General features: G+C 46.4%; 1 protein-coding gene and 1 non-coding gene across 7 annotated transcripts in view; one reads left to right on the forward strand and one right to left on the reverse strand.

Moving 5' to 3' along the window:
• SLC39A11 (solute carrier family 39 member 11) overlaps positions 1 to 25,802 on the forward strand; it is a 335,263-nt gene that overhangs the window by 154,040 nt on the left and 155,421 nt on the right. The gene's annotated exons all lie outside the window — the stretch shown is intronic.
• Positions 22,023 to 22,129, reverse strand: LOC132512408 (U6 spliceosomal RNA). The gene has a single exon (XR_009538138.1). It is a non-coding gene; the product is annotated as a U6 spliceosomal RNA (small nuclear RNA).

The following is a 25,802-nucleotide window of genomic DNA, read 5'->3' on the forward strand; positions in this document are numbered from 1 at the left end:
AGATTCAGACTAACACCAGGTACCTCTCACAGACCGAAAACCAAAGCAGAAACTCTTTATTTTTATTTATTTATTTATTTTATTATTTAAAGCAGAATCTCTTTTTTTTGTTTTTTATTTTTTTAATAAAAAATTTTTTTATTGAAGTATAGTTGATTTACAATATTGTGTAAGTTTCAGGTTTACAGCACAGCAATTCAGTTATACATATGTATGTGTGTGTATATATATTTCTTTTTCAGATTCTTTTCCCTTACAGGTTATTACATAATATTCAGCATTGTTCCCTGTACTATACAGTAGAATCCTTGTTGGTTATCAGAAACTCTTGATACAACTTTTTTTCTGAAATCCCTGGACCACCGTGCTCTCTCTGATAGATGAAAGAACCACCTAGATGTTAAATGGTCTAGCATCTCAATTCATCTTCCTAATGGAAGTTTAAGCAGCAACAGTACAGACCACTTAAGATGCTAAGAATGTTTAGAGCAAATTCATTATTAAAGAAGAGCAGAAATTACTTTCTCCCTGTTTCTAGAGGAGGAATGCAGAATTAACTGTTGCAAAAAGGTTCAAAAGTGAGAAGGGGATGAGAGTCACTAAACACAGGGAGAACGAGAGATACCCCTACCCGTGTATTACCTTAAAATACCATTACTGCTCTGTCTGGGTCTGCAGCTGTCAAATGAGCATTGCTTTCATGGACTTTGAAGGAGTATTTCTGTGGTCAAACAGTGGAACCAGGATGGTAGCCTCCACCCTCCCCCCCAACCCTTGCATCCCAGCAATTTAGGAACCAGTTTTAGGAAAGAATCAAGATCTACAAGTCACATTCTCTCATTTTTCTCCAGGAACCTGTTGAAAGAAGCAGCTCATGATGCTAAAATTTGTTTCCTTCCTCCAGGAATATGGAAGTATTAGTTGGGTGACAGCTCTGCTGCCCTCAGATTATGATGAAAGACTAGAAACAAAGCCCTGGGGGTTTCTAAAAGGTCAGTCTCTGAAGTCAGAGAATATTCTGTCATTTTAGATATATCTAAAAAAAAGAAAGGGTCAATCTTGGTGACTTTTTTTTGACTCTAGAAAATATATGAGCAGAGAAGCTAATTATCTTGCTTCCCTTTCTGCCGTCTCTTCAGAGAAAATGTGTTGTGTGTGTCCAGTATGTGCCATTCACCATTCCTGGTTCTGCTCTCAGGTCCCGGAGCCCAGTGGTGGAAACAGATGTTAAATAAACACATGGAAATACACACATGGTTATCACTTTCGAGGTGTATTATGAAAGAAATGAACATGCTGTTACGATTAGGACCAGAGAACCTACTTTATTTTTTTTTTTTCCTTTCGACTTTAGTCATTTTCACAAAAACAAAACATGCTCTTTGTAAACAGTTAAGAAATATGAAGAGTCCAGAGGAAAACCCAAGAAATCTCCCCCAATAATCCCAGATATAATCCACCTCCCAGAAATAATACAACTATTTCGTAAACGCAATTCTAGAATCTGTCTTTGCATCTTTACAGATAACAGGAAGGATAGATGGAAAGAATTTAATTACTATAGAAAGGGGGTTCCATACTGGTTTTTTTTTTTTTTTTTTGCGGTACTCGGGCTGTGGCCTCTCCCGTTGCGGAGCACAGGCTCCGAACGCGCAGGCTCAGCGGCCATGGCTTACGGGCCCAGCCGCTCTGCGGCATGTGGGCTCTTCCCGGACCGGGGCATGAACCCGTGTCCCCTGCATTGGCAGGCGGACTCTCAACCACTGCGCCACCAGGGAAGCCCCTCCATGCTGTTTTAAAAATAAGTATTAACTTTGATTATATTTGAATTTAGCTGAAGCAAAAGAAAATTGAAGTATAGCTAAAGGAATTGCTAAACTTTATTTATTTATTTATTTATACTAAAAGAGACAGTCATTCATAAAAGACCTAGAAAGATAAGACAAAAAATAGTATGAGGACCATTAAAGATAGGGTTGATGTGTTTTAATTTTTAAAATTTGGAATATATATAAGTATTTTATATGTTACAAAATGATTCTGTTACAAAAGTACACTTTCTTCTGCCACCTTTCTCCCAGCTCCAGAACATGCGTTCATATGAGTTTTGATTGTGATTCATATTTATAACCCCTTCCTGCTGTTTTGCCACCTGTAAGTGCACTCACTGATCACCACAGCTTCTGTTATGATGGTTTCTCTGTTTGTAAGTCTTTCTGGAGTGAATCCATGGATGAATGAATTTCATCACGAAAGCATCTTTTTTGAGAGAAAAAGATGGTACCATCCTTCCCTCCTGGGTTCTTGCATCTTTAGTTTGGGACTATTTGTGAATAAAGCCGCTGTGGACATTTTTGCATACTTTTTTTTTGACCATATATTTTCACTTGTTTTTTTTTGAAAATAGGAGTGGAACAGCTGGATCATAGGATACGTGTTTGTTATACTTTAGACGAGATTGCCCACTGGTTTTACAAAGTGGTCGTGGCATTTGACACCTGTAGCAGCTGTGTAGGAGAGTTCCTGTCAGCATCCTTGCCAACATTTAGTGGTGTCGTTCTTGTTAGTTTTAACCATTCTATCGTCGAGCTGGTGTGAACTGGTATCTTGTAGTTTCAGGGTATGTTTCCCTGATGAGGGAAATGTTGAATACATGGCTAAGTTCCTGCTGGCTCTTTGTATATTTACTTCTGTGAGGTTCAAGTCTTTTCCGATTATTTTTTATTGGGTCCTTTGTCTTTTTTATTATTGATTTGTAGACCTTCTTCATATATTCTGGATACAAGTCCTTCGTTAGATACATGTATTGTGAATATTTTTAAACCTGTCTATGGTTTGCCTCTTCAGTTTTTTAATGGCATCTTTTTCTTTTTCTTTTTTTTTTTCATTTTATTTATTGGCTGCATTGGGTCTTTGTTGCTGTGTGCGGGCTTTCTCTAGTTGCGGCAAGCCGGGGGCTACTCTTCATTGTGGTGCGTGGGCTTTTCATTGCGGTGGCTTCTCTTGTTGCAGAGCACGGGCTCTAGGCGCGCGGGCTTCAGTAGTTGTGGCTCGCAGGCTCAGTAGTTGTGGCTCGCGGGCTCTAGAGTGCAGGCTCAGTAGTTGTGGCACCCAGGCTTAGTTGCTCCGCGGCATGTGAGATCTTCCCGGACCAGGGCTCGAACCCGTGTCCCCTGCATTGGCAGGTGGACTCTTAACCACTGCGCCACCAGGGAAGTCCCTTAATGGCATCTTTTGATGAGAAAAACTTTTAAATTTTGATCAAGTTTAATTAATCAAATTCTTCTTCTGTGGTTTGTGCCTTTTGTATCCTGTCTAAGAAATCTTTGCCTACCCTCAGGTTGTGAAGGGACTGTCCTATATTTTTTTGTAGATGCTTTATAGTTTTAGCCTTATACTTAAGTCTGTAAAACATCTTGTATTAATTTTTGTTTGTGGTGTTATGGAAGGGTCCAGATTTAAGATTTCCTTCCTTCCTTCATCCATCCTTCCTTCCTTCCTTCCTTCCTCTTTTAACATATTGAAATTCAACACCACTTTTGGAAAGGCTTTTCCTTTCCCCATTGAATTATTTTGGCACCTGCTAACCATCTCAGCCTGGGGTGGGCACAGGTTGGATCTGTAGCTCTAGAAGAGCTGAGCTAAGGGTCCAAGTCTCTTTGGCAAACTGCAGGCGGCATCGTGCCTCATCCCGGGCAGTGTGGCTGGAGCCTAGCCTCGACTCTTCAGCTACTGCCAGCTTCCCCTTTGCCCAGATGCCCCCGCTGCTTGGAGATGGCAGTGAAAGGGGCAGGTGCAGGCTGACAGAAATCCTAGGGCAGCTCTGACAGCTCACTGGGTTGTGTTTATGAAGAGTCATTTCCAGGGTTCACAAGTGCAGTCAACATGCCTCCATCCTGCACTTGGACATCCTGCATTTTGCTCATCTCATCCCTGCGACATCATGTCCTCACTTGTAAAACCCATGAAGAACGGGACCCTGCCTTGCTATTTTTAAAAATTTCTATTATTATTTATTTATTTATCTTGTTTATTTTTGGCTGCATTGGGTCTTAGTTGCTGCACGTGGGATCTTCGCTGAGGCACGTGGGCTCTGTAGTTTGCGGCACGCGGGCTTTGTAGTTGAGGCTCAAAAGCTCAGTAGTTGTGGCACACGAGCTTAACGGTTGTGGCACGCAGGCTTAGATGCCCCGTGGCATATGGGATCTTAGCTCCCTGACCAGGGATCACCCCTGCATCCCCTGCATTGTAAGGCAGGTTCTTTACCACTGGGCCACCCGGGAAGTCCCCTGTCTTGCTATTTATGCCCATGAGAACCCACCAGTGGAGAAGCCTGATCACAGAGTGATGCCTGAACACGAAGGAAAGGACCCCGGTGCCGGAGAGGTGTGATTTCAGAGTCCCACCATCCTCTCTGCCTTTTGGCATCCTCACTCCTCCATTGAGACGTTGCTTATCGGTCAAGCCAGCTCTGCCTGGGTAGATTTCCTGTCTCGTTCAGAGCAGCCATGAGCTGGGGGTTTGACAGCTGTTGAGTCAGACGGGCAGGCTTGTTAGCAATAAAGTGGTGTAATTCCCTATTTGCAGCTTTTCTCCAGATTCTCTGCCCGGCAGCTGCCAGGTCAGCGTTTCTGACAGTCCGTAATTGAGCCTCTGTGATGGGACAGGCTCCATCTAAGAACCACTAAGAAGTGGTTTTATTTGGTTGGTAATGTATTTATTCTCTTTTTCCGCTTGTGTTTGTTTGCTCGTCTCTCTGTCTGATACCACATACGCATGCAGCCGAGAGTGTCAGACCCGGGACTGGGAGGCGAGACCTGGATCCCTGTGTAACTCTGGGCAGAAAAGAGGACATTGACCTTTGTTCCTTTGGTGGATGCTACAGGGATCAAAGGAGAGTTGTAGGATTTCGTTTTGTTTTGTTTTTTAACTGGAAAATAAGAGCTGTGCAAAAATACGGCACAAGGACATCATTCTCTTTGACTTTCCCTAGGTAGATTCTGGCTTAGTTTTTTGGTGGCGAATTCATGGCATCAGTTGCAACCAGTGCGTGAGGTTTTGTGACTTGACCACTTTCCTTATGCTGATCTTTTCTTAGCCTCCTGGTCCTTACTTTGCATCCCGTGTAGTGCCTCATGTTTGTTTCTCAACCTGGAATTTGAGATCCTCAGCTCCGGAGCATGGTCTGTATTTTTCTTGTAACCTATTGTTTACTTCCACATGTTATTATTTAAGGGGACAAGGGGCCCTTAAGCCGGTCCTGCTGAAGGGCCTGCTGGGTGGAGCCGGCCAATGAGATAAAGCCAGACCTGCACTGGACCGCACCTGTGGACCGCCCATGCTGGAGGTTGTCCTTAGGTGCAGATTAGCTTAAAGGGAAGGTCAAATCCACTTGTGAACTGGGTTTTTCTTCTAAATGCTTTCTGAAGCCAGTCATGACTCCCGAATACCTTCTGACTCCATGACGTCACTTTTTAGAAATATTTTGCCTTTTTGAAACAAACTTTTTCAAACCCATTCCAAAAGGCTTTTTCCAACCCTGGCATTTGGGGAACATGGGCTTCCTGTTTCATCTTGTGCTCTTCCTTGCTGTCCCCCAAATTTATTCCTTGTGACTTAATTTTTTTTTTTTTTCACCTGGGAGATCTTATGTGTCACACTCTGCCTTCACCTTTAAATGCTGCTGGTGCAAAGGAGCAGCTCCCACGTCCTCAGTGATATGGAAATACCTCCTACTGGTTCCATTATACAGGTTTTTCTGTTCATTCATTCGTTGATTTATTCAGGAAGTATTCATTGAGCATCTCCCCTGTGTCTGGTACTGGGGGTAGGACATGAAATGAATTGACCGCCCCCGCTGCCCTCCTAGAGCTTGTGTTTGTATGGGGGACCGCCAGTGATGGGCAAAGCGAAAAGGCAGAACCTGCAGGACCTAGATGGCAGTGAGTAATGGGGAGGAAAAATGAAGCGGACAGGGGGGTGTTGGCGGGCGTTGATGCTTTAAATGGGGTCCTGCGATTATTTACCGAGAATAGGTAAGGGGACAACACAGAGAGCTGTACCAGATGGACAGGGAAAAATGAAACCGTACAACTCAGATGGGACTTGAACCTAGCCAAAACCCAGAATGGGACTTGAACCCACTGTCTTTTTTTTTTTTTTAATATAAATTTATTTTATTATTTTATTTTATTTATTTATTGTTTTTGGCTGCATTGGGTCTTCATTGCCGCGTGTGGGCTTTTCTCTGGTTTTGGCGAGTGGGGGCTGCTCTTTGTTGTGGTGTGCGGGCTTCTCACTGCGGTGGCTTCTCTTGTTGCGGAGCACGGGCTCTAAGCGTGTGGGCTTCAGTAGTGGCACGTGGGCTCAGTAGTTGTGGTTCGTGGGCTCTAGAGCACAGGCTCAGTAGTTGTGGCGCACGGGCTAAGTTGCTCCGCAGCATGTGGGATCTTCCCGGACCAGGGCTCGAACGCGTGTCCCCTGCATTGGCAGGCGGATTCTTAACCACTGCACCACCAGGGAAGCCCGAACCCACTGTCTTTGAATTGAAATTACACACCTGGTCTCGGGACTTACTGAAGTTCAGGTTCCTTATGTCTCATCGCAGAAAGAATTCAGTGAGAGACAAAGTGATAGGTAAGAAGTGGATTTATTTAGAGAGGTACACATTCCATAGAGAGAATGTGGTCCGTCTCAAAAGGCGAGAGGCCCCGAAATATGTCGTGGTTAGCCGGTATGGGCTGGGTAATTTCATAGGCTAATGAGTGGGCGGAGTATTCCAACTATTTTAGGGCAGGGGCGGGGATTTCCAGGAATTGGGCCACCGCCCACTTTTTGGCCTTTTACGGTTGGCCTTGGAACTGTCCTGGCACCTGTGGGTGTGTCGTTTAGCTAATGCATTACAGTGCGTGTGTAGTGAGGCTCAAGGTCTACCTGGACTGGAATCTGCCACCATCTTGGACCTAACCGGTTCTAGCCAGTTTATGTCATATCCACAACGGCTATGTCATTCTTAAAGGCTGGTCTTGTGCCCCCTTCCCTCCTGTTTCAAAAGCAGAAACAAAAGCTCTGAGGCAGGAGCAAGCTTGGTGTGTTCAAATAGGACAAAGGCCCTTGGGCTGGACATTTCATGTGTTTTCCTGAAATAGTCAAAGAAAATACAGTTGACCCTTGAGCAATGCAGAGGTTAGGGGCTCCAACCCTCCTCGCGGTTGAAAATCTGGGTATAACTTAGAGTGGACCCTCGCTCTCTGCGGTTCCTCGGTGCTTGTGGTCCAGCTAACCGCGGATGGTGTCCTACTGCAGTATTTACCATTGAAAAGAACCCGTGTACAAATGGACCCGCGCAGTTCAAGCCCATGTTGTTCAAGGGTCAACTGTATACTGACAGGCTGGCTTTTCCCCTGAAATCTCCAAGACAAGTGACACCCTTTTCACGGTAGTAGCAAAGGCTGACCGTGTCGGTGTGACGGAGTTACCGTGTTTCCAAGAGCTTTGCTTCTTGCCGGGGAGCACCTCCAGTTCCGGAGAGGCGGGATCTGCTTGTGCTGTTTTCAGAGTGAAGACAAACCCCATCCAATCACTTGCCCTTGGTGTGAAACGTGAGCCCCGCACAAAGCACACTCGTCTTGGGGCTCTGTCTGTCCAAATCTGCCACGACTCCGTGATCTGTCACGGGCAGCACGTTTGATGGGCTCCCCGTAGGGTCAGCCCAGGCCAGTGGCTAGAAAAATCCCGTTCATCGAAAATCACCTGCAGTTTTTCTCTCTGCCCAGCTGCTGATTTTTCTTCCACCCTAATTATCTTCCACGAGTAACTGGAAAAAAATAATTGGTGGGTTTCAGTGAGCATCATACCCAATTGCAAATGAAAGGTTTGGATCTCTCTTCCCCGTCTTTCCTCATTTTAACATGACACTGACCAGAGTGAAAATAATTTATCTTTGTGGGTCTAACTGCCTGCCCTTCAGAGGAGTCAGGGGAATGGGCCTGATTATAAAGCCGCTGATAATTTTTGCCTTGTGAATTACTGTTCAAAGACCCAGTGTGATAGATGATCACGAAGCAATGGCTTAAGAGAGGAGGGAAGAGGGAAGCCAGCTAGAAAAGAGGGCGAGAGGGCCACACAATTACATTGGAAAGACGTGAATGATGATCTCGAAGTCTTTCTCAGCCTTTCCCCTCAAAAGCACACCCCTTAACACACCCCACCTTTTCTCAGTATAACTTGAGACTTAACACGTCTTTCTCAGACACGTACAATGATCTTTCGAGCGTGTGGTGCTGCCCTTGTTGATTGAGATGCTGATGCTTTTGAATCTTTTGGTAAGATGGTGCTTAGTTAAGTTTTATCTAAACCAGGTGGGACACTAAGTCACATGATGCACTTTCTCTTGGTCACCTCCTTACCAAGGGCCTGCTCGTGCTGGGTGCCTGGCTGGGGCCTGGGGGCTCATGTCATGGCTGTAGGCACAGGGAAATTACCAAGGTCCCCTAGGATGTAAGTTTCGGTGATTGCGGCCCCACTAGCACTGTGTTCTAACAAGCACCGTCCAACGTTTAGAACTTAATGCCATGCTCCCTTGGCTCTTCCCTACTTGACGCTGGTTTTGGGGTCAGGGGACATCAGCCCCTGGTAGGAAGCCTTTGGCTTCTGCCAGCTTCTCTCTGTAAGTGGTCCACAGTCACCCTTGGTTTGTTTATTCTTTATTCAACCATCACAATCCAGCCTTTATTTCCACCCAGTGAGCTGGAGGTTTCTGGACATGGCAGAGCGTAATGATGTCACAAGAAAAATTCCAGGTTTAACTGCGAAGAAGGAGGTGCCTAACACAGTAGGGGAAAAGGAAGGAAATGGGCTAGGAAGGAAAGCCTGACTTCAGGACAAACGATCAGGAATAAATGAGCACATACAAACAGCGCAATGAATACGAACCACACAAATGTAGGAGGACAGACACATGCGTGGGGTGTGTGTGTGTGCGCGCGCATGCATGCACTGGTGGGAGGGGTGTGTGTGTGTGTGTGTGTGTGTGTGTGTGTGTGTGTGTGGAAAGGAAGGATGGGTGGATTGTAGAGCATTTGGCCGGCGTACGCTGGACGACCTCAGGGGGTTCCAGGGTCCCTCTGCCCTCCTAGGGAGTCCTCAGGAGGGTGGCCGCTGTGTTCAGAAAGGTCCCTGTCACCCAGGATGTTATGAAAAGTGCATCTTTCTCCTCGGGCGGCTCTCGGGGACATGAAAAGTGCTCCACTCTGCCTGGGTGTAATTGAGCTTTGGGCTGAAGTTTTCACCCTGCAGCTTTGCTGGCAAATTCAGTAATGATGAATTAAGTGGAATATACGCAGCGTTAACGTGGACAGGATTTAAAATAATGTCTGCAGTTCACTTAATTACATTCCTTGTGGCTCCCCCCCGCCACCAACCTTCAAAATGTTATTCCAGCATCCAGCCTAATTGCACCACAGCTTTCCCTCCTCACAGCAGCCCCCACCTTCCTCCTCTCCTCTCTCCACGGCGATCTGCTCTGTCTCTCCTACCGTGTTTGAGATACATGCATCCTCCTGGGTGTTGTGGCTGTGCGGTTTCTTCCCTCCCCCCAGTTTATTCAACCTGCAGCCACTGTAACATCCCTTAGTTTCATTCGGGGTATAAAAGGATTCGGCCATGTTTTCAGGGGGAAAGAATCAACTATGAATGGGTGCCGAGCCCTACCGTCTCTGTCTAGCTTGCTCTGTCCACTGTTGGGTGGGAGACCCTGGCTGTGCCCTTTCTCCTCGGGGAGGGGGAGGGGCAGGGCTGGGGCCCTAGCTCAGAGTGGCCACCACGTCCCCCCCCCCACGCCCCATCAGGAGCACTTCTGCTCATTTGTCAACGGCTCTCTCACTTTCCTCTCAGGGTTGCCCCTGGTGGTGTCTCTGGGGGCAAGGTTTTGAAGGTGAAAGCAGGAGACAGACACCTCCTTTTTTTTTTTTTTTCTGGGCTGATAACTTCCGGCTCCTGCGTCAGCTCCAACGGGAAAGATGTACAGGACCTGGAACTACCAAGCAGCGGAGTCTTCCCCTTTCTCCTGGCGTGAGGGTTGCTCAGCATCCCGAACAGCCTTGGAGATAGTTGCCCCGGCACTTCCTCCTCTGAGCGTGCGGCCTTGCTGAGGAGGAAGCTCCCCCTCCCCGCTCCCATTTAGGTGTAGAATTGGGTCTGGGGAGCGGGGAGAGTGAGCGTAGATGTCGCGGCATCCGTCAGGGGAGGCGGAGTGGACTCGGGAGTTTTCTCGTTTCTTCGGAGAGAAAACCATCCATGCTCATCTCTCCCGCGGGCTTGCTTTCCCTGGGCAAACATTTAAGTGGTTATTTCCCACCTACTAGTCTCTTGTTCCACCGTTAGCTGTCAAGACTTTCTCGCAACTGTGGTTTTTGTCTTTATCAAAAAAAAAAAAAAAAAAAGAGCTTGCAGTTGAAAGGGAGGGAAACCCAGACTAGCCAGAGGAAGAAAGGAGAATGCATTTTCAGGACACTGAATCCAAGGGCGATGAGATCAGTGGGGCCTCGTGGGCACTGCAATTAGGAAATGCAAAGCTGAGGGCCCGTGTTTATTCGTTCTGCTCTGCCTCTCCACCAAGGCCTCTCACTGCAGCTTTCCTTCTGTTTTCTTCACTCTGCAAACATGTTTTGCCAGCTGTGCCACAGCGAGTTAAGGGCTACCCCACAGCTCCCAGGGTGCTGTGTTCTCAGTTCGAGAGAACGGTCGAGTCTGAGAATCTGGCAGAGTTGGTGAGTGGGACCTGCCTGGTCCAGGTGACCCACTCCTGGGGAGCATGGTGGAGCACGCCTGTGTCCCAGGCTCTCCCGCCTGGGGGAAGGCACCCTCAGAGGATGTGGCTGGGTGTGGGTGGAGATCTGGGTCCCCCTCCCCCACCGGAAGATCTGTAAGTCTCGGGATTTAGGTCTCAGCTTCCAGCTCCCCTTCCCTCCAGGACTCTGTCCTCTGGATGGGATCACCTGCCTCTTCCCGGGCCCCGGCATCCCGGCACTCTCACAGGCCTCCCCGCTGCGGATCACCCAGTGGTTAGGCATCATCTCTGCAGCCAGGAAAGGGGGATGGCCGGGGATTTGGGGAGCTAGTTAGAGGAAGGATATCATAGGCTCATTAGCGGGCAAACCTTTTCCAACTGAAAGATCAGGGAGACCGGAAAGTGATGCTTTGGACCAATCAACAGTGACGCTGTCTTTGGAGCCACTTAACAGTCAACCACAGATCTGCAGGAGAGTGTGGCCCGAGGAGGAGGGGAGGGAGGGGCCTCTCTGCATCCGGAGAGCCTCCGGGGCTGTGTAGGGCCAGCCTCTCGGCTTCTTCCTTCGCTTGGGCATTGAACCGAGACTGAAGATGGATGAGTGGTGATTTGGGGTCTGCCCATGGTGCTTCGCGAGCACACTGATTGCTTCAGGGCACACCGTTTTCAGAGGTAAAGGCAGGAATCATTTCCTGCCTTAGTGCCATCTGACCCCCCAGCAGTTATCCTGAGACCCTTGCAGGTGGATGAAGAGAGTCTGGACAGGAATATCTACCCACCTGTACTGTGACAGCAGTGGCAAGGTGCAGGCCATTCAGAGATATTCCAGGGCTCTGCCTGTTAGGGAGAAGCGGATGGCATTTCCAAAGCCTCTGCGTGGATTGACATTGCAGGCAGAGAGAGTGCGGTCAGGCTTTCTCAGCGCGCCCTGCTGACGCCCCGCATTAGGATCACCGCAAACACTGATTGCAGATGTGATTCCTTCCTTCCTTTAAACCTACTTAAATGAACAAGGTAGGTTGTTTTAAGTGCAGATGTGTAGGAAAATCTGCAGGTTATATTAAACAAAAAGAGCAAACTACAAAACTGGATACACTCTTATTCCTTCTGGGCAGGGAAAAGGAGATAAATCCTGGTATTAATCTAATATTTTTTTTCTGAAAGCCTGCATTAAGATCTGTGGTCACTGGCTACCTAGGGAAGAGAGACTCTGAGTTTTCATTTCAGCCCTTTCTGTTCGATTTGCATTTCTAACCATGTATCTCTATGACTTTTATGCTTTGGAATGTCAGCACAGATTATCTGGGCAGTGGGATTACATACCATTTTCTTTTCTTCTTTATGCTCTTTTCATATGAAGAAAATCCATTTTAAAAAATGCAATTTAGAAATAGGAATCTGCCCCTGGCTTCCAGTACCGGATTCTCAGGGGAAGGAGCCCAGGGTTCCATATTTAACAGGCACACCAGGATTTGAGAACGTAGGGGATCCGAGCATGCCACCCCAAAATATGCCACTTGGGCGTATTGATTACTTGGAGCTAAAAACACCTCAGAAATGGCAGATGCGGGACGCGCTCTCTGACCTCCCTCTTTCTACCTAAAAGCAGGACATAAGGTTGCCCGTGAGAAGGAGACCCTCCCTGCATTAGGAAGGGCAGGACTCTTCACCTCCAGAGACTCTTATCAGCCTAGAGAAGGCACCAGGGAATCTGTAACAGGCCTTCCTAAAACAACCCTTTTCTTCCATTCGTTCCCCTGTACATTGACCTTCTCAGTTTGGCATTCCTAAAAGCCGAAATCTCTTCTCCTTTGTCTTGTCCCTTCTCTACAGATGTGCTGTCCTTTGTTAAGATGCTGCATGGGCTCCAAGTTCTAACCACCGCTTTGAGTTACTCATCACTGAGTTTCCCCCGTGTGTGTGCTGCACATGTTAATACTCTGTTTTTCTCTTGTTAATCTCTCTTTGTCAGTTTAATGTACAGGCCCCCCGGCTCAGAACCTAAGTGGGCAGAGGAAACGATTTTTTCCCTTCCCTATAAGAACCTGCCACTTAATTCCACTTACTTCTAAACGTACTTCTTGACAAATGCCCAGTCAGCAAGTGCTGTCTGCTGCTTACTCAGGGGTGGCAGCAGTGGGGCGCTTACTTGGGGGCGCCCCCCGGACATGCATGTTTCTGAGCCTTATCCCCAGGGAAATCACTGACTTTCTCCTCTGGGACCTGCAAGAGCAAACTCTCTCTTTTAAAGAGCTCATGTGATCAGGCCAGGCTCACCTGGCAGGTCTCCCTATCTTAAGGTCAATTGTGACTAATCACAGGAGTGAAATCCATTGTATTAACAGTCCCAGGGGTTATACAAGGTGCGTACACAGGGGGCAGGGGGTATCTTGGGTGCTGTCTTTAGAATTCTGCGTCCCATGTGGATGCTAAAGAGAAGATTTCTGTTTTTACCATTAATGTGATATTTACTATGGATTTTTGATAGATACTTTTTGAAAGATACTAAAGATAGCTCCCTTATATGCTTAGTATTTTGCATCTATGTTCTTAAATGAGTATGGCTTAAAATTTTTTATCTCTTATGTTGTATTTCTCTGGTTTGAATATTAAGGTGATACCAGTCTCATCCAGAGTTGGGGTGTTTTGCTGCTTCTTCCTCCCCCCCCGCCCTCAGTTACTTCTCTGGAATAGCAAACATGAGATCGAGATTATTTAATCCTTGATAATTTGTGAATATAAGTGATTAAAAAAAAAAGCTTTTCCTATACTCTTACGTTCTGTCTGGGGCATGTGAATTAAAGCGACAAGGGACAGATTAACAGGAGAAAAGCATACAAATTTTATTTTTAATTTTATGTGCACGAGGGCTCCACAGAAAAGAAATGAAAACTCAAAAAATGGTTCGCCTTGAGAGCTTATATTACCATTTTAACAAAAGGCAATAAATCATAGAGAAGTGACTAGACAAAGAAAACAGATTTGGGCTTCTAGGGCCCATAAATTGTGGGAAGACAAATACACGGGGGAAACTAATGGCAGATAAGGGCTATTTAGCAAGGTTTGTTATCCAGGTTCAAGCCATCTCTGGTGTTTGCCTTTTCCTGGTACAGGGAAGGGAGACACCTTCACAAATGAAAATTTATATAACCTTTACAAAGGGAAAGTTATGTCCCACTTTTGGGCGGAAAGGGAGAGGACAGAGAGTTCCTTCTGTGTCTTCTGTTTCTCAATTGCCTTAAGCTCAAAATACTCCGTACGCCATAGTGGTGTATCTGAGGGAGGCATATTCTGATCTCTTTCAATACTTTTACCAGTGATACGGTCTTGCATCTAATGTGTTTGTGTATACGTGTGTGCACGCATGGGTGCCTCGTCCAGAATCCAGAGGCTGTTTACCCTGGAGGCTGTGGGTGTCGGCATGGCCTTGTTCAAGATGGATACTGCTTCTCAACATTTTCTTTTGTCCTTTTTATTTACCATGCATTTTCTTCCCTTTTTTTTTGTACTTTTTGGGGGTTGATTGATTTTTCTTTATCTCCCTCTTTTTTTTCTTAGTCTTTATTAGTTTGGAACTTTTTTTTTTTGGCCATGCCGAGGCATGTGGGATTTTAGTTCCCGGACCAGGGAGCAAACCCAAGACCACCTGCAGTGGAAGTGCAGAGTCCTAACCATTGGACTGCTAGGGAATTCCCAGTTTGGAAGTTTTTTGTTTTGTTTTGTTTTGTTTTTGCGGTACGCGGACCTCTCACTGTTGTGGCCTCTCCCGCTGCGGAGCACAGGCTCCGGACGCGCAGGCCCAGCGGCCATGGCCCACGGGCCCAGCCGCTCCGCGGCATGCGGGATCCCCCCGGACCGGGGCACAAACCTGCGCCCCCTTCACCGGCAGGTGGACTCCCAACCACTGCGCCACCAGGGAAGCCCCCCCAGTTTGGAAGTTTTTAATTCAATTTCTTTCTTTTGTGGCTACCTTTACTTTTTTTAACACGCATACTTGACCCAGTGACATTCAGAATTAATCAGTATCTCTGCTCTTCTCCCTAACAATTGAAGGACCGTAGGATGCTTTAACTTGGTTTACCCCCTCATCATCCATGTTATTTTTCTAATATTTTTGTTGTACCCTTTGTTTTAATACCTTCAAATTAGTCACTCGTATTGCTATTTCTTAAGTAGACTTTATTTTTTAGAGAAGTTTTAGGCTCACAGAAAAATTGAACTAAAGGTGCAGAGATTCCCCATACACCCCCTGCCCCCACTCATTCATAGCCTCCCCCGTTATCGCCATTACCATCAGGGTCGTGCATTTGTTACAACTGATGAGCCTACGTTGACACATCCTCATCACCCGAAGCCCATAGTTTACATTAAGGTTCATTCTTAGCGTTGTACGATCTATACGTTTAGACAAATGTATAATGACGTGTATCTACCATTATAGTATCATACAGAGTATTTCCACTGCCCTAAAAAATCCTCTGTGCTCCACCGTGTCATCTGTTCCTCCCTCCTACCTGCTGGAGAACGCTGACCGCTTTACTGTCTCCATAGTTTTGCCTTTTCCAGGATGTCATATGGTTGGAATCATACAGTCTGTAGCCTTTTCAGACGGGCTTCTGTCACTTAGTCACATGCATTTAAGGTTCCTCCATGTCTTCATGGCTTGACAGCTCATCCCTTTTTAGTGCTGAGGAATATTCCATTGTCTGGATGGACCACAGTTTATTTATCCGTTCACCTACTAAAGGATATCTCGGTTGCTTCCAGTTTTTGACAATTATGAATAAAGCCGCTATAAACATCTGGGTGCAAGTTTCTTAACTCCGTTGAGTAAATACCAGGGAGAAGGATTTCTGGATCATATGGTAAAAGTATGTTTAGCTTAGTAAGAAACCACCAAACTGCCTTCCAAAGTGGCTGTACCGTTTCGCATCCCCACCAGCAGTGAAGGAGCGTTTCCTGTTGCTCCACATCTTCGACAGCATTTGGTGTTGTCAGTGTTCTGGATTTTGGCTGTTCTAATAGGTTTGTAACAGTATCCCATTTTTGTTTTATTATTTATTTTTTTGGCTGTGTCGGGTCTTTAGTTGTGGCACGCGGGGTCTTCGTTGAGGCATGCGGGATCTTTTGTTGCAGCATGGGCTCTTCGTTGTGGCGCATGGGCTTCTCTCTAGTTGTGGTGCCCGGGCTCCAGGGCGCGTGGACTTTGTAGTGTGTGGTACACAGGCTCTCTAGTTGAGACACATGAGCTCAGTAGTTGTGGCTTGCGGGCTTAGTTGCCCCACGGCACGTGGGATCTTAGTTCCCCGATGGGGGATCGAACCCACATCCCCTGCGTTAGAAGGAGGATTCTTTACCACTGGACCACCAGGGAAGTCCCCCATTTTTGTTTTAATTTGCATTTTCCTGATGACATATCACGTGGAACATCTTGTCATATGCTTATTTTCCATTTGTATATTTTCTTTTGCGAGGAGTCTTCTAAGGTCTCTGGCCCTTGTTTGAACTGGGTTGTTTGTTTTCTATGTGTTGAGTTTTAATAGTTCCTGGTATATTCTGGATAACAGTTCCTTATGCAAAGATTTTTCTCCTAGTCTGTGGTTTGTCTTCTCCTTCTTGATACTGTGTTTGGCAAAGCAGAAGTCTTTTATTTTGATGAAATTCAGCTTACCAATTAGCATTATTGTTTTTTTAATAATCTATTTTCCAACATTTTGCTAATTTCTTCACTATTGGTTCTTGCATTGCACTCCTTCCTGGATTCTCTTTTATTTTTCCTTTAATATTTCTTCACTTAGGATCCATGAAGGGAAAAATCTTAGTCTCATCTAAAAATATCTTTATTTTGGTCTGACCTTTGAAAGAAAAACTGAGTTGCTTAAATTTCTAGGTTGACAGAAATGTTTATTTCCTTTAGCATTTTGACAATATTATTCCATTTAGACTGCTTCCATCAAACTAAAGAACTGTGTTATAGGTTGTATATTCTCTGCACGCATCATAAAAATCCGTACGACAGCAGCCTTATTTCAGTTTTCTGGTTGCTTATACGTTTTTCACTTGTTTTGGTGTTTTTTATTTTCAGTATGATGTAGCTTTGTGTGCGTGTGTGCGCGCGCACATGTGTGTGTTCGTTTTGCTTAAGACTTGGACTGCTCTTTTAGTCTGAATGCTCGTTTTATTATTATATTATTCCGGGAAAGTTTTTTAGTAATTATCTCTTCAAGTTTGCCTCTCCCTCATATTCTTTTTTTTTTATTTTATTTTTTTATTTTTTTTGCGTTACGCAGGCCTCTCACTATTGTGGCCTCTCCCATTGCGGAGCACAGGCTCCGGACGCGCAGGCTCAGTGGTCATGGCTCACAGGCCCAGCCGCTCCGCGGCATGTGGGATCTTCCCGGACCGGGGCACGAACCCGTGTCCCCTGCATCGGCAGGCGGACTCTCAACCACTGCGCCACCAGGGAAGCCCTCATATTCTTTATTTTCTTCTCCTGCAACAGTTATTATAACTTAGATGTATATCCTGTGTTCTTATTTATCTCCCATGGGTCTTAGGCATTTCTTAACGTTGTCCATCCCTTTACTTTTCTGTGCTTTAGATCTATTCTCTAGTCCATTGATAAGTCCCTGAGTTGATCCTAGTTTACAATTTAACTTGTCTGTTGAGTTTTTCAGTGAAATGACTATAGTTTTTTATTTTTTAATTGTCCTAGTGGGTTCTTGTTAAGATGTCTGCCTTTTCTTTGTTACATGTGCTTCTTTTCTTATGGTTTTAATTTCTTCTCTTATATCTTTAATCAGGTTAGGCATATATTATATTTATATAATTGAGGTACAGTTGTATAATATTATATGTTACAGGTGTACAACAGTGATTCACAGTTTTTAAAGGTTATACTCCATTTACAGTTATTATAAAATATTGGCTATGTTCCCTGAGTTGTACAATATATCCTTGTAGCTTATCTGTTTTATACATAATGGTTTGTACCTCTTAATCCCCTATTCCTATCTTGCCCCTCCCTCCTTCCCTCTCCCCACTGGCAAACACTCGTTTGTTCTCTGTATCCATGTGTCTGTTTCTTTTTTGTTATTTTCACTAGTTTGTTTTACTTTTTAGATTACACATGTAAGGGATATCATACAGTATTTGTCTTTCTCAGTCTGGCTTATTTCAGTAAGCATAATACCCTCCAAGTCCATCCATGTCATTACAAATGGCAAAATTTCATTCTTTTTTATGGCTGGGTAGTATTCCATTGTATATATACCATATCTTCTTTATCCATTCATCTGTTGATGGACACTTAGGTTGCTTCCATATCTTGGCTATTATGAATAATGCTATTGTGAACATTGGGGTGCATGTATGTTTTAAATCATGTCTGTTACATAAAGGCCACGTGTCTCCCTCTGTGTGTGTCCACTGACTCCAATTCGTAGTGTGTTGTTTTCTTCTAGGCTTTGTAACATTTTACCATCAATCCTTCTCTAGTGGGCTGCATTTTTCCTTAAGGATTCCTAGTGTCCGCCTCGTGGGAAACCCTTCAGAGTAGTTTTGCATTTGTTTATGTAAGACCTCTTTGCAATAACATTAGCCTAGAACCAATTTCTACAGTGATGTACAGATTGGGGTTTCCTAGCCCATATAGAAAGCAGAAACTCAGAAGTCCGACCTGTTCAAAGTATAAGCCCAAGGTTTTAATTTTACAAGTATTTCTTTTTTCCTCCAGATACCAGGCAGAAACATGTAGTCATCTTTTTTGCCCCTCTGTGCAGCTGGGTGGACTTTTGTCTCTAGCCCACTCTTCCACACAGGGACAGAATTTTATGACACGTGCATTTGTAGAATTTCACCTCCTACTTGATGTGGCCCAAGGCCCCCAGGTGGACAGTAACACCCAGGACCTATTCTTGGAAACCTTGTTAATCCCTAGGCAGCCTCTGGACTGGTTTTGTTGTATAGGCTCTGGTTTCTAGCCTCCTTATGCTTCCTGATTCCCTTTCTTTGTTGCAAGCTCAGATGTGTATTTGAAATCCTTTTGATTTGTTTATTTCATGCATCATTTCTAGGTGTTTGTGGAGGGAGATTTTGGTTTTATCTTCATCTTTAATCTTGCTGAAAACTCACATATCTTGGGCAGAGACTTAAATCTGCAAACAAATTCTGCTACGTCTCGTCTTCAGTTGTTCTCCAGGTCCTCTGTGTCCCAGGTTCTGCCAGGCAACAAGCCATCCTTCACCCTCACCTCCTGCAGCTTCACGAACTTGTGTGTTTTTCATGACTTGTGATTTGATGTTTCCATACATTTGACAAGGAAATGAACATATAAACAAATGTCCACGATCCTGAAGACCTGACTGACGTAAGAGGTGGGTTAGGACTTCTGTTAAACTGTTCGGCTGGGAGGGAACTTTTGCGTAGGGACTCATTTTATAAGCGTTGAGTTCTTCGTGAATGTTTGGGGTTCTGAGCGTGTTTGTTTTCCTGTCCCACCTCGCAGCTTGGAGAAGTCATGCCCTGAGGGTGAGGAACCTAGGAGGTGTTTCCCACGTGCATCCAGCGTATTTAGAACATGTGTTAGGGAACTCACCTTGCAGCAGCAGGGGTCTCCTGTTAACCCTTTCACAGTCTGTGGCTCATTTCATGGGCAAGAGGCCATTTAAATGTCCAGCTTTAGCTGAGCTCAGCCCGCTCTGTGAAATACAGAGCTATGGGAAAACCCCAAATTGGTTGGTTTACATTTCTCACCAGGTGAATCTTGATCTATTTATATCAAGACTCCTCAGGGTGCTGGAAAAAAAAGATACAGATGCTTATGCTTGCCCCCGATTTGCCAAAGTCAACTCTCTAGGGACGGAGCCGAAGATCCTGCCTTTAAAATTCACCAGGTGATTCTCAGTCCTACTACCATGTGACAATATCTGTCCTGGGTTCCCGCAGTGAGGAGGTGATAGGAAAGCCAAGGCGTTCCAAAGAATCTTTGGGGCAAACAGAATTTCCTCTGAGATGGAGAGTTGACAGAGCGGGGTTCTCAGGCTGCCCTGTACCTGCGTGTGCTGTGTGGGAGGGACATTTGGCTCAGTGGTTCATCAAAAGCCTCATCTTCGGAGGTGATTTTGAGGGGTGGGTGGAGGGAGGAGATGGTTTAAAGCCACTTGGTGACAAGAAAAGACGGGGTGTGGGGAAAGAGGACAGGAGAAAATCTAACGGAGCACTAACTTCCTCGGGGTTTGAGTTAAAACGTTGCCTGGGTTTCAGTTAGCTGAGCACCTTCTTACCCACCCCTGGTTAATTGTGGTTGCCATGGCGGCAGGCACACTGCTATGTGTAGTCCACCCCTGCTACCTGCCTCTGGCGCTGGCGGTCCTACAAGCTCTGCTGAGCCCAGACGTGACTTCTCCGCAGGCTGGGGGCTGCAGCGGAAGAATGGGGGACAGATTTTGGTGGGCAGGGGAGAACTTGCCAGGGGGGTTTAGGGCGGGTAAATGCTACACTCTGATAATTTCAAGAAAAGTGCCAGGTAGCTCTGTCTGGGTCGGATGTTCCGTTCTTGTTCATGTGCTTTGGACCAGAGTCAGGGACCGTTGAGTGAAGGCATGGCACGTTATCCCCCAGGCAGAGCACACCTCCGTACCCCGTCCCCTCCGCACTCACTCCCCCAACATCCCTCCATGGGTTTCCCCTGGGTCCCCTTGGAACAGGGTTTCTCAGTGTGGGTTCCTTGGGCTTTCTGCACTGATGCTTGCTCCCACGTTCCTCATTTGGTAAGTGGAGGTGATTACAGAATTGGTTATCCTAAGAGCGACTACAAGAGTGGGAACACATTTGGGGCATAAGGTGATGTGTTCCATTCAGTGCAAGGTGAGCAAAATGATGATGAGACCCACAAGTGAAGACGCCCAGTGAACAGTTGGCAAGAGACCAGGGCTGGACATAGCAAGCTTGGGGGTCCATTGCTAATGGGTTTCCATCGTTTTCCTGGATCCTTCTCTGTCCCCTAAGTTATGTTTTCTAACGTGTCTGTCATACCTGCAGACTCCTGAGCCCTGCCCAGGTCTACCATGAGTTCCAAGAATCTGCACTTAAAAATTTCTTCTAAGGTACCATTGTTACGAAAGTTATTTAGGTGATATTTCTTTTTAAATTTTATTTTCTTATGGTAAGCCTACTTAACGTGAGATCTACCCTCTTAACAAATTTTTTTAGGGTACAACACATTATTGTTGACTGTTGGTACCGTGTGGTACAACAGATCTCGAGAACGGAAGCATCTCATCGTGCTTAACTGAAATTTTATGCCCTTTGATTCTGAGGACAAAGAATGTCACCTGCCATGTCCGTAAACAAAGGATGTTGAGGCCATCAAGCCATCAGCCACTGTAGCCATCCTGGACTGTGCACCCTGAGGGGATTTGGGATGGACAAAAACAGGAGACTGGCCCTAGATGGTTAAGATGCACATCAAAGGCATGATTTCAATGAGCCAGACGCTTGCATCTTCCCATACAGATGTCGGGTTTTTCTTTTGATGTTCTGACTTTTTTTTATTTTTGCAAAAATTCCTGTATATCCTGGCTCCCCCGCTTGCCTCTTCGGAGCCTCCCTCAGAGCCATCTGAGAGGCTGTCTCCTGGGCTGAAGTCCTCAGCAAGTCCACCAAATAAAACATAATTCTCAGCTTTTAGGTTGTGCATTTTTTTTTTCAGTTGATAATTTGTTAACTCCCTATTTCAAAAATATGGAATGTGGGCTTCCCTGGTGGCGCAGTGGTTAAGAATCTGCCTGCCAAGGCAGGGGACATGGGTTCGATCCCTGGTCCGGGAAGATCCCACATGCCGCGGAGCAACTAAGCCCGTGGCCACAACTACTGAGCCTGCGCTCTAGAGCCTGCGAGCCACAACTACTGAAGCCTGCATGCCACAACTGCTGAGCCCGCGAGCCACAACTACTGAAGCCTGCGAGCCACAACTACTGAGCCCGCGAGCCACAACTACTGAGCCCGCGAGCCACAACTACTGAGCCTGTGAGCCACAACTACTGAAGCCCGCACGCCTAGAGCCCGTGCTCCACAACGAGAAGCCACCACAATGAGAAGCCTGCGCGCCACAACAAAGAGTAGCCTCCGCTCGCCGTAGCTAGAGAAAGCCCCGCGCACAGCAACAAAGACCCAGCGCAGCCAAAAATAAATTAAATAAATAAATAAATTTTAAAAAAATGAAGGGAAAAAGAAAAATATGGAATGCTTCACCAGTGTGGGTGTCATCCTTGCTCAGGGGCCATGCTAGTCTCCTCTGTATCTTTCTAACTCTGGCATGTGTGCTGTTGAAATGAACACAAGAAACTGCACTTTGCTCAGGCTTCCTAAATGGTGATCTTCCGTTGTTTTTTGTTCATTCATTTGTTCCTTCATTCATTCACTTTTGCACGCTCAAGTTTGAGAGCCACCGTGAAAGACTCTAAACCTGGCCTGGGCTCTGTTAGGGTCTTCTGCCATCCAGCTGGTCACAGACAGCTCCTACCATACACATCTTGGCCTCCCCACCCTCTCTGTGTAGTAAGCGCCACAGTGTGGCTTGAGGATGACTGATGCTCTGTCTTGCAGCCCTGTGGTCCTCTTTTGCATTAATGGTCAGTAATAATCTGAACATCCCTTGGAGAGTCTGTCCTTCTGCGGCCTTCATTTTCAGGAAGGCATCTCTGCTTTGAGCTGAAGCTGGAGGAATACAGAGCTCTCCCCAGCCACGTCTTTCCCCTTCTCTGGACCTCTATTGGGTGGCATTTGTTTCCCACTAGAAACTAAGCCATTCTTCATGGGTTCCTTGTGGTCGCTGAGTGGGAACAGCATGAGAAAGTGTGTTCCCAGCCTGGCAAGGTTTCCGTTCTGTCCCCATTAAATCGTCTCGTTTTGCCAGGCAGGGTCCACCTCTGAGCGTGAGTGTGGCCTCCTTCATCCCCATGCTGTTGTCACTGGTCAGCCCCACTCCATTGGATTCCTAATTCCTCTTATTCCTGCCATCTCAGAACCAGTTTCTTTCTTTGCTCTGTTGGCTCCCAACAGCCTCAGAAAGCAGAAGGCTCAGGGATTCAGCCTCCCCGCACATGGGAAGGGTTGCACGTAGAGCCCCCTCCGAGGCAGGGGGCCATCTATGCAGAGTGCCCGCTGGATTTGTGACACAAAGACAGCCCACCCTTTGAAGACCCCCAAACCTTAACCGAAAATGGTAGAGAAAGAGACGTGTTTCCCTTGCTGGGAGCTGCAGTCTGTTGGCTTGATTAGTTTTTAGAAACCAATTTTCCTCCCAGCCATTTTCCCTATTAACTGTCTTTATGGTCAAATCCAGAGAGTAAAGAGTGGTGCTTATTCCTCCCAGCAATTAGCTGTCTGATGCTCTCATTAAGCCATTAAGTTTCAGTTTCCAAGGTGGAGTTCTAAAATTATGTGTGTGTGTGTGTGTGTGTGTGTGTGTGTGTGTGTGTGTGTGTATAAAATCATTATACATATATGTATAATTAAAAAAATTAAATCTGAAAATGGAAATATAATTGCTCAATGAAATAGCATCGGAATACTATTTCTATATATTACACAGATCACGTATGTACTTATGTATGTAGATCTGCCTGTCTATCCATCTGCCTATATCTGTCTGTCTATGTATATCAGTATAAGCAACCAGACAACCAGCATGCTTCAGGGATTCCAAATGCTCCCATCTCCTTGGTTGTAACATTTTTTAGGAAGTGCAAACTGGTATTACTGTTAACCTCAGTAAACTACATTAGATCAGTAAATCTTTTTTTTTTTTTTAATGAAAGAAAAGGAAGGGAAAAACAAGTTACTTTGTACTCCAAAGCAAAATTGACAGTGATCTTGAAGGGCACTAGCCCTCTCCTTTTATTGATGCAAAGTCCCTATTATCTTTAGCAGCAGGTGATCCTTTCTGAAAGTTGAAAATGTCAATGTGATTGTGGAATTTTGAAATGTTCACAGTAACAGCCAAGGCACGTTTCTGCTGTGTGGGCGTGGAGAGTTGGGATTGGACGGCACTTGAAAATTCTGCATTCAATCTGTGATCTAATTTTTTCTCCTTCACTACGAACCTCCTGATTTGGGGGATTTAAGTGAAGAATGGACTAGGTGTACTAGACACGCCATTAGCCTTTCTTTTATATTTTTATAAATGTAACACAAGTTCATGGTGGGAACTGCTGAGATGGGGTTCGTGTTGTATTTGATGTGTGCCCACCAGGGGACCCCCCCGCCCCCATCTCCCCTCACCTGTCCTTCAGGGCGGGCAGTATTATCATCCGCACATGGCAAGCGTGGAAACTGAGATCCAAGGGTCCCAAGTGACATCCCTAAAGATGCATAACCAGGAAATGGGAGGACTGGGATGTGAACTTGGGTGTCCGGGGAACCGGCTCCTGGAAAGGGAGTGAACCCAGAGTCTCATCTGCTGCCCCAGAACCGCTCTTCCCGCACCCTTCATACCCGGTGACAGAGAGTCCTCTGTGTGATTACCTTGGAGAAGAAGGAAAGGAGAGAAGCCTGGAGAGGTGAGAAAAGGGGGAAGTGCCGGAGAGCCTGCTGTGGGCTTTCCCCTTGTCTTGTTTCCCTGGTGTGTGTCTCCTGGAGGACCAGCGCCTTCAGCCAGCCCGCCAGCGACTCAGGCTGGGCCCGCCCACCGTTCTTTGCTTTGATTGACATTCCCCCAAGAGGAAGAGGAGAAACTGCTAGACCACCTCAAAGCAAATAAATTGATCATAATCTGGCTGTGGGCACACGTGTGCTCGCTGCTCTCTCTCTCTCTCTCTCTCTCTCTCTCTCTCTCCCCCCTCCTTCCCTCTCCCCCCTCCCTCCCTCCCTCCCTCCCTCCCTCCTTCCCTCCTTCTCTCTCTCTCTCTCTCTCTCTCTCTCTCTCTCTCTCTCTCTCTCTCTCTCTCTCTCTCTCTCACACACACACACACACACACACACACACACGCTGAAAAGGTGAGCAAAGGGAGACGTCTGGGGCTCACAGCCACGGTGGCTTTCTTCCCCTTTAACCCTGGGGCGGGGGAACAGGCGGCTCCTGTGTCCGAACCACTGTTGCTGATCCGGAGAGTGGGGAGGTGGTGGCAAACTGATGCCAGGTCGGCCCGGAATTTCCGCCTGTGCCTCCCTAGCGCTGCCAGCAGATTCTTCTTTCCAGGGCCCACCCTCCACCCACAAGTCAAACACGAGTTTGCCGTCATGCGAGCTGACTTGTGTTCCTTTGCACGGAGAACACCCAGGTTGGGAGGGCGGTTTTTCTTTACTAGATGGGACCCCGTTCTTGGAGAGTCGTTTTTTGTTTGTTTTGCTTAACAGCGTAGGTAGCTGTGCCGAGGTTTACCTCTGCCCTCTGTCCGAAATGTCTTTTGAACAGATTAATAGTACGGAAGTATTGCTGGGGAGATATTTAGCTGATTAGGAAAACAGACCTTCAGAGACAGCCGTTTAGCCGCATTTACATAATGTGTAAATTATTTGCATCTCAGTGATGTGCTAGCGGCTCCTTATTTATAAGCCGTAAGCCCGTGCAGATTGGAAATGAGCCCACCTAAGCCAAGAATATCCAACAGGGCCTTGGTGGGCCTTCACCTTTCTAACTTTGTAGGTTACGCTAACATAGGGGTTCTTCTCACCTGAAAGAATACAGGTGTTGGGCCTCCCTGGTGGCGCAGTGGTTGGGAGTCCGCCTGCCGATGCAGGGGACGCGGGTTCGTGCCCCGGTCCGGGAGGATCCCACATGCCGCAGAGCGGCTGGGCCCGTGAGCCATGGCCACTGGGCCTGCGCGTCCGGAGCCTGTGCTCCACAACGGGAGAGGCCACAGCAGTGAGAGGCCCGCGTACCGCAAAAAAAAAAAAAAAGAATACAGGTGCTTCTGCCCCGTGCAGGTTCTCTGTGGCAGGATATACTTTGTGACGCCCTCGTCCCGTCCCCCAGGAAAGGGACTTTGCTGATCCTTGTCGATGCCATTTA

The sequence above is a fragment of the Lagenorhynchus albirostris genome, chromosome 20 (assembly GCF_949774975.1).
Source record: "Lagenorhynchus albirostris chromosome 20, mLagAlb1.1, whole genome shotgun sequence".
NCBI classification, from domain to species: Eukaryota; Metazoa; Chordata; class Mammalia; order Artiodactyla; family Delphinidae; genus Lagenorhynchus; species Lagenorhynchus albirostris.